This window comes from Hyla sarda, chromosome 1 (assembly GCF_029499605.1).
Source record: "Hyla sarda isolate aHylSar1 chromosome 1, aHylSar1.hap1, whole genome shotgun sequence".
Taxonomy (NCBI): Eukaryota; Metazoa; Chordata; class Amphibia; order Anura; family Hylidae; genus Hyla; species Hyla sarda.
The window spans coordinates 364,123,845-364,143,612 of record NC_079189.1 but is presented as its reverse complement, the minus strand read 5'-3'; the positions used below and the strand labels follow the sequence as shown (position 1 = coordinate 364,143,612).

The 19,768-nt window shown below is 42.0% G+C and overlaps 1 non-coding gene across 1 annotated transcript; it reads right to left on the bottom strand.

Annotated features, from left to right (window-relative positions):
- Positions 1-17,655: 17,655 nt before the first annotated feature.
- Positions 17,656-17,845, bottom strand: LOC130344442 (U2 spliceosomal RNA). The gene has a single exon (XR_008883373.1). It is a non-coding gene; the product is annotated as a U2 spliceosomal RNA (small nuclear RNA).
- Between the last annotated feature and the right edge of the window lie 1,923 nt (positions 17,846-19,768).

Sequence of the window (19,768 nt, the reverse complement as noted above, 5' to 3'; positions counted from 1 at the left end):
ATGTACTGGCTTAAGCAGGGGGACGCGTCTGGCACTGCATGATTTGAGTCCCTTGCGTCGTAATGTGTTACCGATGGTAGCCTTTGTTACTTTGGTCCCAGCTCTCTGCAGGTCATTCACTAGGTCCCCCCGTGTGGTTCTGGGATTTTTGCTCCCCAGTGGAGCCCCAGATCGAGGGAGATTATCAGTGGTCTTGTATGTCTTCCATTTTTTAATAATTGCTCCCACAGTTGATTTCTTCACACCAAGCTGCTTGCCCATTTCAGATTCAGTCTTCCAAGCCTTGTGCAGGTCTACAATTTTGTTTCTGGTGTCCTTCGACAGCTCTTTGGTTTTGGCCATAGTGGAGTTTGGAGTGTGACTGTTTGAGGTTGTGGACAGGTGTCTTTTATACTGATAACAAGTTCAAACAGGTGCATTAATACAGGTAACGAGTGGAGGACAGAGGAGACTCTTAAAGAAGTAGTTACAGGTCTGGAAGAGCCAAAAATCTTGCTTGTTTGTAGGTGACCAAATACTTATTTTACCGAGGAATTTACCAATTAACCTTTTGAGGACCACGGGCGTATGGATACGCCCTTGCATCCTGGTACTTAAGGACCAAGGGCGTACTTGTACAACCGTGGGAATTTTGATCCCCGCCGCTAGCCGGATGGGGATCGGAACGGGATGCCTGCTGAATTCATTCAGTAGGCATCCCGTGCAAATGCCTGGGGGGTCCTGAGACCCTCCCATGTCGGCGAGATTCAGATTGGAGATTTGCAGCTATTCCGGGCTAATCGGGTCTCTGATGACCCGATAGCCTGGAAAATAGGGAGGATCAGAGCTGTCAGAGACAGCTCCGATCATCCTAAAGGATAGGAGCGAGGTGGCAGGGGTGCCACCTCCTCCTATCCCCTGCGATTGGCCGATGTGCCCAATCGGCGAATCGCAGGGCAGGGGCGGGGGGACGTTCATTTCCCCCGCTCTCCCTGCCCCTGGATGTTGGGGCAGAGCGGGGGAAGATGGCGGCGATGTGCGAAGGCCGTTGCGGGGACCAACTGTGCCGGTTACCTGTGTTCCGGCGGACCGAGGACCAGGGACCGGCAGCTATAACAGGAGGCGCAGGCAAGTGGAGGCAGCGGCGGCAGTTTCCTGGATACAGCTGTGAAGATCGCTGTAAAGTGATCTTCACTGCTGTATCTAGGAATTTCAAAACTACAACTCCCAGCATGCCCAGACAGCCTTTGACTGTCTGGGCATGCTGGGAGTTGTAGTTTTGCAACATCTGGAGGGCCTCAGTTTGGAGATCACTGTGCTTCCAGATGTTGCAAAACTACAACTCTCAGCAAGCCCAGACTGTCCAGGCATGCTGGGAGTTGTAGTTCTGTAACATCTGGCCCTTCAGATGTTGCAGAACTACAACTCCCAGCATGCTTGGACAGTCTCAGCATGCTGGGAGTTGTAGTTTTTCAACATCTGGAAGGGCACAGTTTGGAGACCACTATACAGTGGTGTTCAAACTGTAGCGCTCCAGATGTCAATTCAAAGCATGCCGAGACTGTTCAGGCATGCTGGGAGTTGTAGTTCGGCAACATCTGGCCCTTCAGATGTTGCCAAACTACAACTCCCAACATGCCTTTCGGCTGTTTGGGCATGCTAGGAGTTGTAGTATTACAACAACTGGAGACACAGTGGTTGGGAAACATTGTCTGTTTCCTAACTCAGTGTTTCCCAACCTGTGTGCCTCCTGCTGTTGCAAAACTATAACTCCCAGCATGTACTGACAGACCATGCATGCTGGGAGTTGTAGTTTTGCAACAGCTGGAGGCACATGGGTTGGGAAACACTGAGTTAGGAAACAGACAGTGGTGCGGAAACACTGTGGTAGTCTGTTACCTAATTCAGTTTTTCCCAATCCCAACCAGTGTGCCTCCAGCTGTGGCATAACTACAACTCCCAGCATGCATGGTCTGTCAGTGCATGCTGGGAGTTGTAGTTTTGCCTCCCCCCCCCACCCCCTCCCCCACGTGAATGTACAGGGTACATTCACAGGGGCGTGGGTTTATAGAAAATTTCCCGCTTCAAGTCTGAGATGTGGCAAATTTTCCGCTGCAGCGGGAAACTCACTGTAAACCTCCTCCCGTGTGAATGTACAGTAATAACACTACACTACACTAACCCTAAATAAAGAGTAAAACACTACATATACACTACACCCTTACACTGTGCCCCCCCTAAAAATTAAAAACGTCTATGATGTCAGTTTTTCCAAAACGGAGCCCCCAGCTGTTGCAAAACAACAACTCCCAGTATTGCTGGACAGCCATTGACTGCCCAGGCTTGTTGGGAGTTTTGCAACAGCTGGAGGCACCCTGTTTGGGGAAAACTGACGTACAGTATTTTTGGTGGAGGAGACAAGTGTAACACTTGCATCTGGGTACACCCCTATGAAAATCCCTAATTTATGTCTTAAATGCGCATGGCGCTCTCTCCCTTCAGAGCCCTGTTGTATTTCAAGGCAACAGTTTAGGGCCACACATGGGGTGTCTCCATACTCGGGAGAAATTGCGCTACAGATGTTTTTTACTCTAAAATGCTGGTGTTGCCCCATTCTTTTCATTTTCATAAGAGGTAAAAGGAAATAAAGACCCCCAAAATTTGTAACACAATTTCTCCCAAGTATGAAAATACCCCATATGTGGAGGTAAAATGCTCTGCGGGCGCACAACAAGGTTCAGGTGTGAGAGAGCGCCATGAACATTTGAGGCCTAAACTGGTGATTTGCACAGGGGAGGCTGCTGGTCACAGCGGTTCTGACAAACGCAAAATTAATAAATATCCACATATGACCCCATTTTGGAAACTACACCCCTCACGGAATGTAACAAGGGGTATAGTGAGGCTTAACACACCACAGGTGACTGACAGATTTTTTAAACAGTGGTCCATGAAAATGAAAAATTTAATTTTTCATTTGCACAGCCCACTGTTACAAAGATCTGTCAAATGCCAGTGGGGTGTAAATGCTCACTGCACCCCTTGTTATGTTCCTTGAGGGGTGTAGTTTCCCAAATAGTGTGCCAAATGCGAAATTTTCAAATTTTTCATGAAATTTTGGAATTTTTCACCAAGAAATTATGCAAGTATTGACAAAAATGTACCACTTACATAAAGTAGAATATGTCACGAAAAAACTCTCTCTGAATCAAATTCATAAGTACAAGCATCCCAGAGTTATTAATGCTTAAAGTGACAGTGGTTAGATGTGCAAAAAATGCTCTGGTCCTTAGGGTCAAAATGGGCTCGGCCCCCAAGGGGTTAAAGGAGTATTCAAGGAAAACACTTTTTTCTTACATTAACTGGCTCCAGAAAGTTAAACAGATTTGTAAATTACTTCTATTAAAAAATCTTAATCCTTCCAATAATTATCAGCTGCTGAAATAGAGTTTTCCTCTGTCTGGCAACAGTGCTCTCTGCTGACACCTCTGTCTGTCTCGGGAACTGCACAGTGTAGAAGAGGTTTGCTATGGGAATTTGCTTCTACTCTGGACAGTTCCCAAGACAGGTATCATCAGAGAGCACTTAGACAGAAAAGAACAACTCAACTTCAGCAGCTCATAAGTTCTGAAAGGATAAAAAAAAATTTATTAGAAGTAATTTACAAATCTAAAAGGAAAAAATATTGGGGCTCAAGGTCAAGGATTTATGGACACATATAGAGTAATATAAATGTAATTTATTAATAATATGTATAAACAGTGATCCCAATGACCTACAGGGCCCTTGTAAAGTCACGGTAATCACTGGATGAGATTAACGTGAATTTACAAGGGCCCTGTAGGTCATTGGGATCACTGTTTATACATATTATTAATCAATTAAATTTATATTACTCTATATTTGTCCATAAATCCTTGACCTTGAGCCCCAATATTTTTTCCTTTTAATTTCACATTAATCTAATACACCGTGGGTATAGGTGTATCTTTTGGGCAGCCCAGGTCTATTTTGGTCGCGATTTGAACAAGAGCCACTTTTTTTCCTGGATAACTCCTTTAATTCATTATAAATCCTAAATCCTACAACATGATTTCCTGTATTCTCTCCCCCCTCCCCCCCCCCCATTCTGTCTCTCATAGTTGAGGTATACCTATGATGAAAATTACAGGCCTCTCTCATCTTTTTAAGTGGGAGAACTTGCACAATTGGTGGCTGAATAAATACTTTTTTTGGTGCCCCACAAAACACATGCGTCAGATTAGTAAATCTGGTAAAAAAAGGATAAGAGTCCGAATAGTAACCCTACAACAAATCTAGGCCATTGTCTTACATTACATTTTTAACTATATGCACTACACTGCACATACATTAGATCGATTAAAAAGAAGCAAGATTTGTATATTTACACTGAGGAAATGACAAAAACAATGTACTTGCGTAATTCCACACCAGTATTCTCCTCCAATTCCACCTTGAATGAAAGTTCCATTGATGTTAATGATCTTTTCGGCCTTTCTGTTCACACTAAGGCATTTCAGTGGATGAAAATCCAGCGCAAAATCATATTCAGCCAGAAGATTGAACATGTTCATTCCTCTGGTGGAATCCGCGGGTAGAAGTCCCTAATAGGACTTTACTTTTCCTGATGAAATGGGTTAGGAGCAGAACTGACCCATAATTGATGCTGAATTTTTGCCTGGATCAAACCCCAAAGTGGCTGCACTTCCTTCATAGCATCTCCTGATCCTCATCCTGATTTCTTCTTCAAATTTCGTGTCAAATTATACGTCAAAAGATGGCAGATTTGCTAAACTTCCTGACCTAAATGATTCCTCAGTGTAAACATACCCTAAGGAAGGTAATATGGTAGATGGGAAATAGCTTATTCTCATAACAGCAGGATTCCCAGAACTAAACCATGCTCATGTGCGGTGGTCAGTGACCACAAGGTTTTCGCAGCAATTATGCAGTTCTAATGCCAAAATTGTCCAGCCATAGTCCACCGTATGTGGGTATGGTGTGACCCACAGGCAACAGCCACATAGTGAGGTCCAAAAATGTGGAAGTTTTCATACTAAAAAAAATTTAATGGGTTACCAGAAAGTAAAAAAAAATTTTTACTCTTCACCCAAACAATGTTTTTTTTTATTCCCTAGAAACAGCTACATTCATTTGAAATGGCACGGTGTTGAGCTGCAATTCCAGACAAAGAACCATAAACAAATGTGGCACTGTTTCTGAAAGAAAAAAATGTTGGCCAATCTCCCTTATTTTATTCTTGTTGGGAGCTATTGTTCTCCGTGGTAAAGTATTGTAACTTTATGTTTGAACTACATTACAGAACAGGAAGTCTGCTGAGTGTAGGGAAATAGCCCAACCTATAATTATATCTATCTTAAGCATCTCTTTTTCTGATAAACTAAAAAAATCCCAGGAGAATTTTTCATATTTACATCAGTTACTAAAAGATTGTTATGGAAAGAGATTTAAATGGTAGAGAGTGACAACATTTACACATTGTGGATGGTCCATTTTCAAAATGTTTTTAAAGCTAAAGGAGCTTATGCAGCGTATTGTAATTGTACTTGATTGTTCACCCAAAAAAATATTTATGTCACTTTTCTGAGACATATTACTTAAAACATGTATTGCTATGGTGTCCATATAAAATGGTTGTCTATCTGTGATTTATGAATTGTTTAGACAGAAAAAAATAAATAAAATGTTGGTAACCCTATTTGGTCTCTTATTAGGTCAATTTTGGAATCTGTGGCTAGAAAATTTCTGGACGGAGATTCTACTAGGGCCGCATGGACATTACCATCCCAATAGACAGCAATGTCTACTGCGCAGATTCCGCCCAAACATTTTGCAAGTTTTGCTGGAATTATTTGATCGAAACTTTCTGTCGAAATTTACGATCAGGAAATCCTGCAGTGTGAATGGGTTAACTGAAAACCCATTCACCTGAATGTTACCTTCAGACTGAAATTCCTGAGCAGAATTACAGTCGAAAATTCTGTAATGTGAATGGCGTTCCTCTTCTGTTAGCAGCGCCCCGGTCAGACTCGCGCCCACCGGCTCTCTGAAATTTAAAGGGCCAGTGCACCACTAATTGGTGCCTGGCCCAATCAAGTGCAATCATCTCCATTCTTATAAAAACCCACTTCCCCTTCCTGTCCTCGCCGGATCTTGTTGCCTTGTGCCCTGAGAAAGCGTTTCTGTGTGTTCCCTAGCCTGTGTATCCAGACCCCTTGCCGTTGCCCCTGACTACGAACCTTGCTGCCTGCCTTGACCTTCTGCTACGTCTGACCTTGCCTTGTCCTTGTGTACCGCGCCTGTCTCAGCTGTCAGTGAGGTTGAGTCGCTATCGGGTGGAATGACCTGCGGGTAACCTGCTGCAGCAAGTCCATCCCGCATTGCGGCGGTCTCTGGTGAAAATCAGTAACCTCTTAGATTCCATTCTCCTGGTACGGCCCACACCATCGCCTCACTGACACAGAGGATCCACTCCAGTGCCCTTCCTGCATACCAGCCCGGATCCTGACACATGCTCTCTACTGACACCTCTGTCCATATCAGGAACTGTCCATATCAGGAACTGTCCATAAAATTGACTTTAAGAGAACATTAAAAAGAGAAATGATCATGTGACTTATCACTAGTTAAAAAAAAAAAAACTTAATATACTGAAATCCTACGTTAAAAAGAAATGTCAGCAAATCCCCATAGCAAACCTCTCCTGCTCTGGACAGTTCCTTACATGGACAAATGTGTAAGCAGAGAGCACTGTGGACAGACAAAAAAAGAAATTCAAAAGAAAAGAACTTCCTCTGTAGTATACAGCAACTGATAAGTACTGGGAGGATTAAGATTTTTTAATAGAAGTAATTTACAAATCTGTTTAACTTTCTGGCACCAGTGATTTTAAAACAATTGTTTTCCACTGGAGTACCCCTTTAAGGGCCAGATTGGGAGACTGTGTGAAATGCCACCTGCAGATGCAGTTGTTCAGTTATAGGAATAAAGTTGAATACTTGCTCACCAAATTGAGCAGTATCACTATTTTGGAAATGTTAATTTCCACCTTCACAGTTAACATTTTTTAGACACATTTATGCCAATCTCAATGCTTTTACAAGTGCAATCCTGAGTGCCTTCACTGTCATGATAAATAGTATTCCTCTTTCTATGCTAACATAAAACATAAAAAGAACCCGCTCAATATCCCCATTACCATAGAAGAGCTTAAAGGAACACTATCAGCTTGCTCCCCCCCCCCCTCCCCCACACACACACACTAACCAGCAGTACTGGCTGATCAGTTTGATGCTTACTGTGCCCGGATCCACCCGGCCGTTCAGACGATATCTTTGTTTTTCCCTATATGCTAATGAAGTGCTAACTGGCACAGGCGGGGTAACTGGCAACCTGACGTCACCCCAGCGCCTGCCGCAGCACCGCCCAGTTCATCAATATTCCTTGAATATTGATGCATATAGGGAAAAACGAAGATATCGGCAGAACGGCCGGGCGGATACGGGCACAGTAAGCATCTAACTGATCAGCGTCTTCAGCCAGTACTGCTGGTAAGTGCGGGAGGGAGCAAGCTAACAGTTTTCCTATAAAACTGTATAATGTCCAGATGGTTTTACAAATGAATACTAAAGGAATACATTTCATCCTGCTTGTAGCAACATTACAATGAATACCTGCCTGGGTCAAAGGTTTCTACTGCAACTAATACAGTATGACCTTTATAAAGGTTCTGCCAAGCTATGTAAAGACTTGACCCTAACATCATGCTACAAACTAAATTAATTGATAAACACCAATCTAAAATAACATAGTTACACAGTTCATAAGGTTGAAAAAAGACCAGAGTCCATCAAGTTAAACCTATAACCCTAATGAGTCCCTACTGAGTTGATCCAGAGGAAGGCAAAAAAAAAACTCATACTAGAGGTAAAAATTCCTTCCCGACTCCAAATATGGCATCAGAATAAATCCCTGGATCAACGTTCTGTCCCTATAAATCTAGAATCCATAACCAGCAATGTTATTACTCTCCAAAAATGCATCCAGACGCCTTTTGTACTCTTTTACAGAGTTCACCATGACCACCTCCTCAGGCAGAGAATTCCACAATCTTACTGCTCTTACAGTAAAGAACCCCCATCTGTGCTGGTGTAGAAACCTTCATTCCTTTAGACGTAGAGGATGCCCCCTTGTTATAGATACAGTCCTGGGTATAAATAGATCATGGGAGAGATCTCTATACTGCCCCCTGATATATTTATACATAGTTATTAGGTCTCCCCTAAGCCTTCTTTTTTCTAAACTAAATAAACCCAATTCTGATAATCTTTCTGGGTACTGTAGTCCTCCGATTCCCCGTATTACCCTGGTTGCCCGTCTTTGAACCCTCTCCAGCTCCACTATATCTTTCTTGTACACTGGTGCCCAGTACTATACACAGTATTCTATATGTGGTCTGATTAGTGATTTTGTACAGCGGTAGAATTATTTCCTTGTCATGGGCATCTATATTGATGCACCCCATGAGTTTATTTGCCTTGGCCGCAGCTGCCCAACACTGGTTACTACAGCTAAATTTACTATTAACTAAAACTCCTAAATCCTTTTCCACGTCAGTCGTCCCTAGTGTGCTCCCATTTAATACATAATCCCAGCCCGGATTTTTCTTCCCCATGTGCACAACTTTACATTTATCAGTGTTGAACCTCATCTGCCACTTCCCAGCCCAAACCTCCAACCTATCCAGATCCATTTGTAACAGTGCACTGTCCTCTATAGTGTTTACCGCTTTACAGAGTTTAGTATCATCTGCAAAGATTGCTACTTAACTATTCAACCCCTCTACAAGGTCATTAATAAATATATTAAATAGAACAGGACCCAAGACTGACCCCTGTGGTACCCCACTAGTAACAGTCACCCAATCAGAATAAGTACCATTAAAAACCACCCTCTGTTTCCTATCACAGAGCCAGTTACTTACCTACTTGCACACTTCCCCCCCAGCCCCATCCTTCTCATTTTATGCACCAACCGTTTATGTGGAACTGTATCAAATGCTTTGGAAAAATCCAGATATATAACATCCAGCGATTGCACCAGGTCCAGTTTGGAGCTCACCTCCTCATAAAAGCTAATCAGGTTAGTTTGACAGGACCGATCCCTTACAAAGCCATGCTGATACGGGGTCATACATTTATTTTTATCAAGATATTCCAAAATAGCATCTCTTAGGAAACCCTCGAACAATTTACATACAACCGAGGTTAAACTAACAGGTCTATTATTCCCAGGGTCACCTTTTGAACCCTTTTTAAATATTACTACCACATTTGCCAGTCCAGGGGAACAGTCCCTGTTACTATAGAGTCCCTGAATATTAAAAATAGGGGTCTTCCATGGTATTGGAAGACATAACTAATAACATGAAGGTATTATAAGGGGTAGACTGGAATGGTTTTAACTCTCAAAAATTGTCTGAGACCTGCATATCTCCCATGATTCTGAGCCTGCATACCAAAAAGTTCAATGTGCTTTGGGAGTAGCGGGATAAGGGATAAAAATAAAAAAAATCTAGTCTATTACACCTCTCAGCCAGAATGTTGTACCACACTTTCTTTGCAAACTGCTCCTGATCTCTCTTATTGGAAGGGCGCCTTTTCCCAACAACAATTTTAAGATCTCTCCACAGGTGTTCAATGGGATTTAGATCTGGACTCATTGCTGGCCACTTCAGAACACACCAGTACTTTGTTGCCATCCATTTCTGGGTGCTTTTTGATGTATGTTTTGGGGTCATTGTCCTGCTGGAAGACCCAAGATCTCGGACGCAAACCTAGCTTTCTGAATTTGGGCTGTACAGTGCGACCCAAAATCCATTGGTAATCCTCAGATTTCATGATGCCTTGCACACATTCAAGGCACCCAGTGCCAGAGGCAGCAAAACAACCCCAAAACATCATTGAACCTCCACCATATTTCACTGTAGGTACTGTGTTCTTTTCTCCGTAGGCCTCATTCTGTTTTCGGTAAACAGTATAATGATGTGCTTTACCAAAAAGCTTTATCTTTGTCTCATCTGTTCACAAGATGTTTTCCCAGAAGGATTTTGACTTACTCAAGTTCATTTTGGCAAAATGTAGTCTTGCTTTTTTATGTCTCTGTGTCAGCAGTGGGGTCCTCCTGGGTCTCCTGCCATAGCATGTCATTTCATTTAAATGTCGACGGATAGCTTGCGCTGACACTGATGCTCTCTGAGCCTGCAGGACAGCTTGAATATCTTTGGAACTTGTTTGGGGCTGCTTATCCACCATCCGGACTATCCTGCATTGACATCTCATCAATTTTTCTCTTCCGTCCACGCCCAGGGAGATTAGCTACAGTTCCATGGGGTGCAAACTTCTTGATAATGTTGTGCACTGTGGACAAAGGCAAATCTAGATCTCTGGGTAGTAGAAGAAGAACAGCACAGCCAATGGAAGAAAAAATATCGTAGGGGGGTGCACGCAGCTCCTGGATCCTTGGTTAGGGGATCATCTTTCAAACAGAGGAAAAAATCTTGTCCACAGCACCAAAGTTCATGAAAAAATGTGTGTTTTATTCCATAAAAGGTGTCAATACAACAGCGACGTTTCAGTCAGCTCAACCTGACCTTTCTCAAGCATCACACAACCAGTGCTAACCATATCTTTATAGGAGCACCAATAACAAATGGTACCAATCAATGTGCAAAATCAATCATTAAATAAAGTGCAAATGCATAGTGTAAACAGTACAAAAAATATATATAAACATAAGTAGCAAAGTACAAAACCATGAAAAATACATAAGTGAGACCTATACACAATATAGTGCAATAGATCTTATCAATATAGTGCAATAGATCTTATCATGTTACAAATTGAGTTTCTACAGCAGGATGTTAATAACACTAAGAAAACTGTGTGTGAATTGGAGAGTACTTTAAGGAAGATCCTACTTGAAAATGACTTTGACTCCTTTATTGGCAAACAGAAAGATTTTTTGTCTAGACACAGGAGTGAATTGGAGACCAATAAAAAGCGGAAATGGTACAGGGATGTACAGGATTATAACTCGGGAAGAGTATACAATTGGAACACATCTTATATGAACTTTAGACGCAACAAAAAGGGAAAATCCTTTTCAGGTGGAGAACCTACTGAGGATAAGAATCCTGCCAATGGACAATCCACACCACAGGATGATCACCTTCCTACTTTTTTAGGCCAGGGCCCTACAGGAGACGCCCAAGGAGGGGCGGGAGGAAACACAAACGACGGTATAAGAACCAGAAATCGCAGGGATGTGAAACCCCAACGGGGGAGACAGAGGAAGAATTAAAAACCGTTGTGAATATTTACTCCAAGGAACTTTCTGCAGACCAACTTAAAGTGCTAAATAAGGGTTTAAATTTTTGTCCTAGCTCACTTACGGACTGGTTCCAACTTGAATTGGACTTTAGTCAATTTTTACGTCGTATTAAATTGAAAGTGTGGTTTGCCACTAAGTATAGGGAGGTTATGAATGTTGATCAATCTGTTACCCATTCTAATGCTACTCTTGTTTCCAGTAATACAGGCAGTTTGAAGTTACAACCATTGGGCCTGAGAAATGTAAGTGATTTTAATCCGCCATTTGAGTCACATGCAATCAGTACTTTTGAACAATGTGTTAAGCAAGATTTTCTTACCTTGAGAAATAGAAATGCTTGCCTTAAACATCCTAACATTACACGTGGGGAGTTGGATTCTGTACTGGAGCTTGCCCATGACCGCGATTGCATAATTAAACCTGCTGACAAAGGGGGAGCGATCGTGGTGATGGACAAGACCCAGTATATTAGGGAGGCTGAGAGACAGTTGAACGATAGGCTGGTATATGAGAGACTTACACATGACCCCAAATTTGATATTGAGAGGAAGATACAAATAATCCTGAATAATGCTGTGGGGGCTGGCACCATTGATGAGGAAACTAAGAAATTTTTGACAGTGCTCTTTCCGGTAACACCGCTATTATATCTATTACCGAAGATCCACAAGAGTTTAGTGGATCCCCCGGGACGGCCTATCGTTTCGGGTACTAATTCAATTACATCACGGATCTCGGTGTTTCTAGATAGAGTACTGCCTCCCTTTGCTGTAAACACAAGATCATACATTAGGGATACTACTTTTGGACAAAATTAAGGATATTCAGTTGCCAAATGATGTTATCATTGCCTCTGTTGATGTTGTGAGCCTCTACACCTCCATCCAACATGATGGGGGTGTAGAGTCTGTGACTAGATGTTTGACAAAGGCAGATTTTTCTCCAGATGATACTGAGTTTCTCATCTCCCTATTGCGGTTGGTTTTGGAGAATAACTATTTTTTATTTAATGATGAATTTTTTTTGCAGAAAAGAGGAACCGCAATGGGGAGTAACACTGCGCCAACTTACGCTATTATATATATGGCACATTTTGAGGAGATGTACGTCTATGTGTCGCACCACTTCAGGCATGTCCTGGGGTGGTGGCGATACATAGACGACATCTTCCTCATCTGGAGTGGGGGAGTGTCTGAATTACTCTCGTTTAAGGAATATTTAAATAATGTGACTCCCAGCATTCAGTTTACTCTTACACATTATTTTCGGTCAGTCAGCTTCTTAGATGTACTGGTGAATATTGAAGGCGGTCATTTAACAACGGACCTGTATATTAAGCCCACGGACTGCAATATGCTGTTGAAATTTGAAAGTAGTCACCCCAGGCCTATGGTTAACTCCTTGCCCTTCAGCCAAATGCTGAGGGCAAGGAGGATAACGGACACAGATGAGAAGTTGGAGGTAGCATTGGAAAGGATGGCCAGCAACTTTATTAAAAGGGGTTATCCTAGGAGGTTGGTAGAAAGACACAAAACTTGTGTAAAACAGATGGAGAGGACACCAGAAAGGAGGAAGAGAGAGGAGACAAGAGTTCCCTTTGTTACAACATACAGTGAGGACTCTATTGCTATAGGCAGAGTTATTAGGAAACATTGGCCTATATTACAGAGCTGTTTTGATATTCCTGAACTTAATATATTTCCTCTCATGTCATATAGAAGACAGACCAATTTAAAGGACAAACTGGTGAAGGCGGATATATCACAGAGACAAGTGGGCACTCAGAGGTACTTGACAACTATGAATAAGGGTAGTTTCCCTTGTAGACGTTGTGTCAACTGTAGTTTGATGTGTAAGGGTAATAATTTTGTACATCCCAAAAATGGACAAACTTTTCCTATTAGGCACTATCTTACATGCGATAGCTCCTATGTGGTTTATGTGCTTTGGTGCCCATGTGGTCTCCTCTATGTGGGGGAGATCACGTGGGATTTTAAAACGCGCATGAACCAACATAGGTACACTATACGGAAGAAAAAAATGGATTTACCTGTTTCAAGTCATTTTGCTACTATGGGACATGCAGAAAAAGAGTTGAGGTTCATCATCGTCGATCATGTCCCCCCACTCAAACGAGGTGGGGACAGACAGGCGATGCTGAAAAAACTTGAACTTAAATGGATATTCAAGTTGGGGTCTCTCAAACCGGCTGGTTTGAATGTAGAATTCAAAACTCCACACAGAGTAGTTAATCAGTAATCCTGTTCCTTTGATATCTGGATTTATGAGTACTTGGTAACTTTATACTATCAGTGCTACAGTAAAAATATATATTCTAATTTTTAATTTGTCTTCTCTCTTGTTTTTTAGGTGGACTTTGGGATATACTGAACACTCACCTGATGACTATAATAACTGTTATAATTTTATTAATAAAACGTTGTATACTGACTATCTATGTGAGTTTCATGAGTCTCTTGTGTGGCGGTGTAGTGTGGCGTTGTGGTACAGCCTCCAGTCTAATTAAACAATCCTTTATATATTTTTTTAATTTTTTTAATTTTTTTTGTTATTATTATCATCATTCTTTATTTTCTTTATTGTACTTTTATTTTTTATTTTTTATTGTTTTTATATTTTTTATTTTTTTATTTTGTTTATATATTTTGTTCTGTTCATTTACATTTTGGTAATTGTAATTTTTGATACTAGACTCCAGGTTGGTCCAAATGTCCTTGACTGTGTGATCCCGTGTGTGGTTTATGGACCAAGAGGGTCCTTGGGTGGCCGGCGAAACAGTGTGCTGTGACCACACACCTTCATACGATGTGTGGGGATGTGGGTCGCGTGCACACTGCGCGTTGCTAGCCTCCGAAAGCCGGATGCTGGCGATACACATGAGTGCGGACCCCCTGAGTCTGTATGGTACGATGGATGTAGGGGACTAGGACCTCATATTGTTACCTGGTAGTCATATTGGATAGAGATTTATTATTTTTTTTCTTTCAGTTTGTTTTCTTTGATATATGTAGAGGCTTGTTTCCCACACTCAAGATGGCGCAGGTTGACTCGTGGTGATGTACGCATGCGCTAGATTCCGCTGCGCGTCGCCATGGGCACCTGGACGCCATCCGCTGATTGGCCTAGATCTACTTGCCACACAAGACACTCTGAGAACGAGGCGCGCAGGCGCTGTTGTTACTTCCTGATGCCGAATACTGTAATAGCGTGGATATACTTTGTCATCCGGTGAGTGTGTGTTCCCCCACCTTTTTAACCCTGTATGTTTCACTACACATGTGTGTCACTTTATTAATTAAACACAATTAGTGTTTATCTTAATGTATTTATTGCACTATATTGTGTATAGGTCTCACTTATGTATTTTTCATGGTTTTGTACTTTGCTACTTATGTTTATATATATTTTTTGTACTGTTTACACTATGCATTTGCACTTTATTTAATGATTGATTTTGCACATTGATTGGTACCATTTGTAATTGGTGCTCCTATAAAGATATGGTTAGCACTGGTTGTGTGATGCTTGAGAAAGGTCAGGTTGAGCTGACTGAAACGTCGCTGTTGTATTGACACCTGGAATAAAACACACATTTTTTCATGAACTTTGTTGCTGTGGACAAGATTTTTTCCTCTAGATCTCTGGGTAGAGATGAGTGAATTTACAGTAAATTCGATTTGTCACGAACTTCTCGGCTCGGCAGTTGATTACTTTTCCTGCATAAATTAGTTCAGCTTTCAGGTGCTCCCGTGGGCTGGAAAAGGTGGATACAGTCCTAGGAGACTCTTTCCTAGGACTGCATCCACCTTTTCCAGCCCACCGGAGCACCTGAAAGCTGAACTAATTTATGCAGGATAATCATCAACTGCCGAGCCGAGAAGTTCGTGACGAATCGAATTTACTGTAAATTCGCTCATCTCTATCTCTGGGGATGGACTTGTAACCTTGAGATTGTTGATATTTTCCACAATTTTGGTTCTCAAGTCCTCAGACAGTTCTCTTCTTCTCTTTCTGTTGTCCATGCTTAGTGTGGCACACACAAACACACAATGCAAAGACTAAGTGAACTTCTCTCCTTTTTATCTGCTTTCAGGTGTGATTTTTATATTGTCCACACCTGTTACTTGCCCCAGGTGAGTTTAAAGAAGTATCACATGCTTGAAACAATCTTATTTTTCCCCAATTTTGAAAGTGTGTGACATTATGTCCAATTTGCTTTTTTTCCTTTTTTTGGTTTAGTTCCAATACACACAAAGGGAATAAACATGTGTATAGCAAAACATGTGTTACTGCAATCCTTTTCTGTGAGAAATACTTAATTTTCAGGAAAAATTTCAGGAGTGCCAACATTTACGGCCATGACTGTATGCACTCACTGGCCACTTTCTTAGGTACACCTGTTCAATTGCTTGTTAACACAAATAGCTGATCAGCCAGTCCTATGACAGCAACTCAATGCATTTAGGCACATAGATGCCTAGGGACCAGGGAGCAGCAGTTGGGTGGACGAAAATGCCTTGTTGATGTCAGAGGAGAAAAGGCAGAATGGAAACAGAAAATCTCTTTGCGGACATTGGACATGTTCTTTTTTTCTGCTGACACAGGAATTTTAATTTCTATACCAGATGGTTCCTATGTGGAAATTCTGCTATGTGTTCTGGTGTGTGAACATAGCCTCAGGCAAGTGTGTCTAAAATAACCACTCGCTAAAACCAAGGTTATAGAATACCATCTCTGAACGAACAACACATTGTACCTTAAAGCAGATTGGCAGAAAACCACACTGGGTGCCACTACTTTCAGCTAAACACAAGAAACTGAGGCTACAATTCACACAGAATCATTAAAATTGGGCAATGGAAGACTGGACGAACATTCCCTGGTCTGATGAGTCTTGATTTCAGCTGCGACATTAAATTAGTAGGATCAGAATTTGGTGGAAAGAACATGAAAGCATGGATCCATCCTGCCTTGTATGAACAGTTCAAGCTTGTAGTAGTGATTGTGTAATGGTGTGGAGGACATTTTCTTGGCACACTTTGGAGCCCTTAATTTTAAAAGAGACAGCATACCTAAGTATTGTTGCTGACCTTGTCCATCTCTTCATGACCAGTGTACCCATCTTCTAACGGCTACTTCCACCAGGATAATCCACCATGTCAGAAAGATCACATCATCTCAGGTTCTTGAACATGACAATGAGTCCATTGTATGCCAGTGGCCTCATGTAGGATAAGAGATAAACCTTATATTTGGCACTGGGGTATCTGTGTGAATAAACGGAGGCTCCACTCCATCTCCAATAGCAACCAGAAATAATTCAATTACACTTGACAGTATTTTGTGCTTTTCTCAATGCTTTAGTATACAAATTTCACAATACAAACAGGGAGGAATCTCCACTTCTTCAGTTTCATAAAAATATAAAAGTAAATTCCCCCACAGTGCTCACTTATAATGCCCGACAGTCCTAGTGCAGCAACCACTGTAACTTCACCCTTCCACGGGCATTCCGGAGCTGACCTTCCTTCCCCTCACAAAGAGGTAGACTTTTTTTTTTCTAAGAGCCGAGGAACATGCTCTCGAATCACTCGTGCAAGTGCAAGAAAAAGTGCAAACGTGTTACACTAAAAAAAAGTGCACAGAGGATGCGGTCTATCGCCCCCCCAACAAACCTTACCCTTCGCCTCTGGACCAAAAGGTACCTGCAAGGTTCCAGATTCGATGTCCCTTTTCGCCAAAGCTACTAAGGGACCACAAATGCTCCCGGCATCCCCCTTGGCATTAGCCAAGGTATCTGCCTGCAGAGCCGATAACGGTAGGTACCCTGCCAAAGCAGGAGTACCCGGGGTGTTTGCAGGGAGGTGCGGAACCTAATGGCCACACACACCTCCCCTAGACCGCCAGGAGGGACATCCAGAAGGGCTACCACATCCTGACAAATCCTGTGGACACACAACACGCAAAAAGTGACACAATAAGACAAAAAGAAAGAAATAAGTGAATGTGTGCAGATATACTGCCCGGACATCCGGACGGATCTATAAAAATGTCTCTGATCCTAGCCAGAAGGTCGGGAATCAAGAGGTGAGTGCCACAAAGGTGAAGAGATCAACTCAGTGAGCCAATACTCCCAGTGAGTTTCAGCACCTCGGGGTCACCACTCCCTGAGGCACTAAAGTACCACTAGAACCTCTCAGCCTCATGGCCAGACCCGGAGAAAACAGGTCATATCGGTGCAGCCGTCGAGCTGATTCCTCAGAACCAGCCCCGGAACGCCCCGGTACACCTGCTCCCTACCATGCAGCACCCATCCCCACCACCTCCACACTGCCGTCGCCTGCCACCAGCATGAAACAACTGATCAGAACAGATACTACACTTGATCTTAGCCAAAAGGCCGAGAAGAGGAAATACCAAATGAAAATACCAAATTATACTCATTTATTTTATACTTACTGTACTCTTTCTATCCAGATATGACCAGTTTAAAGATTTATATATAATACCAGTTATTTCATGAACTATAGCCACAATACTTTGTAACCAAATAGCCAGTGAAACAATGTATTCTCTAGACCAGGTTTTTAAAGGACTATGGGACCCAAACCAGGTTTTCTATGTAACTCAGACACCTGTCAATCACTGGCTGTTCCCTATATAAATCCAACCAAATGTAGGGTTCCATATACATCACCACTGAAGAAGGGGACCCCCCGAAACGCGTTTGACATTCAAAAGGACCATCAGCCCTCATACCACCACGCAAATAGACTGTACACCAACTATTTCTCCAATTGCATATTCTCAACAGCTGCAACCCCTCCATTTCTGGACCACTGCAGCAGCGTGCGCTTTCCTCAACTGCCATCCACGAGGACACTGCACTCCGACACTCACCCCACCATCCTGTCATCTTCAGCCAGCTGCCCATCTGTGCCACTCTGCAAGACCATCACCTAAGGACGTCAGGACGCGAACATCGACACCCACGCAGTCCTCCACCAGGCCGGCCGCTGGTCTGTGCCAGACTGCTAGGACATCGCGCGACCCACAGAGACTTTTACGGGTGGTGAGTGGTACAGTCCACCGTTTTTCATCTATATTTCTATCTACACTTCCATAAGTACGGCAAATTGCCCAAACTGCAACGGAGATCACAGGGGACTTATCGATTATTGATTCCGTACCATCACATTGGGACATTGATTTAACCCGGCATTATTCTGCACTTTTAGATAGATACGGGTGGTCTTTAGGTCCACATTATTGCTATCATATTTTAATATTACTATTATTTTTATTATCTTAATTTTTTTCATTTGGTATTTCCGGCAAGGGCCCTGTTGGTATACCTGATATGTGTATTTTAATCTACTAATTAAGAAAACAGTTAATAAATATTGGGGATTATTGCGAGCTGACCCCAAGTATGGGAAAATCTTTGACAGACGGCCGAGATTTATTTATTAAAAAGGTAAATCATTAGCCAACTTTTTAGTTTGTGCTGATATGAAAGAAAAGAAAAAAACTAAACAATCGTTTCTCAATACAAAAAAGAAAGGGACCTTCCCATGTTTGGGCTGTCAGAACTGCAATAGCATTATTAAAGGGGTACTCCCGTGGAAACGTGTTTATTTTTTATTTTTATTTTTTTAATCAGCTGGTGCCAGAAAGTTAACCAGATTTGTAAATCACTTCTATTAAAAAAAATCTTAATCCTTACAGTACTTTTTAGGGGCTGTATACTAAAGAGTAATCCAAAAGAGAAATGCATTTCCTCTGATGTCATGACCACAGTGCTCTCTGCTGACCTCTGCTGTCCATTTTAGGAACTGTCCATAACAGGAGAAAATCCCCCATAGCAAACATATGCTGCTCTGGACAGTTCCTAAAATGGACAGCAGAGGTCAGCAGAGAGCACTGTGGTCATGACATCAGAGGAAATGCATTTCTTTTTTGGATTTCTCTTTAGTATACAGCCCCTAAAAAGTACTGTAAGGATTACGTTTTTTTAATAGAAGTGATTTACAAATCTGTTTAACTTTCTGGCACCAGTTGATTAAAAAAAAAAAAAAGTTTTTCACGGGAGTACTCCTTTAACCCCTTAAGGACCCATTTTGGCCTTAAGGACTAAAAATCATAACTCTTTTATATTTTCATCCACAGACTAGTATGAGGGCTTGTTTTTTGCGCGACCAGTTGTCCTTTGTAATGACATCACTCATTACATCATAAAATGTATGGCGAAACCAAAAAACACTATTTTTGTGGGGAAATCTCGTTTCCACGCCGTACAATTTATGGTAAAAATGACATGTGTTCTTTATTCTGA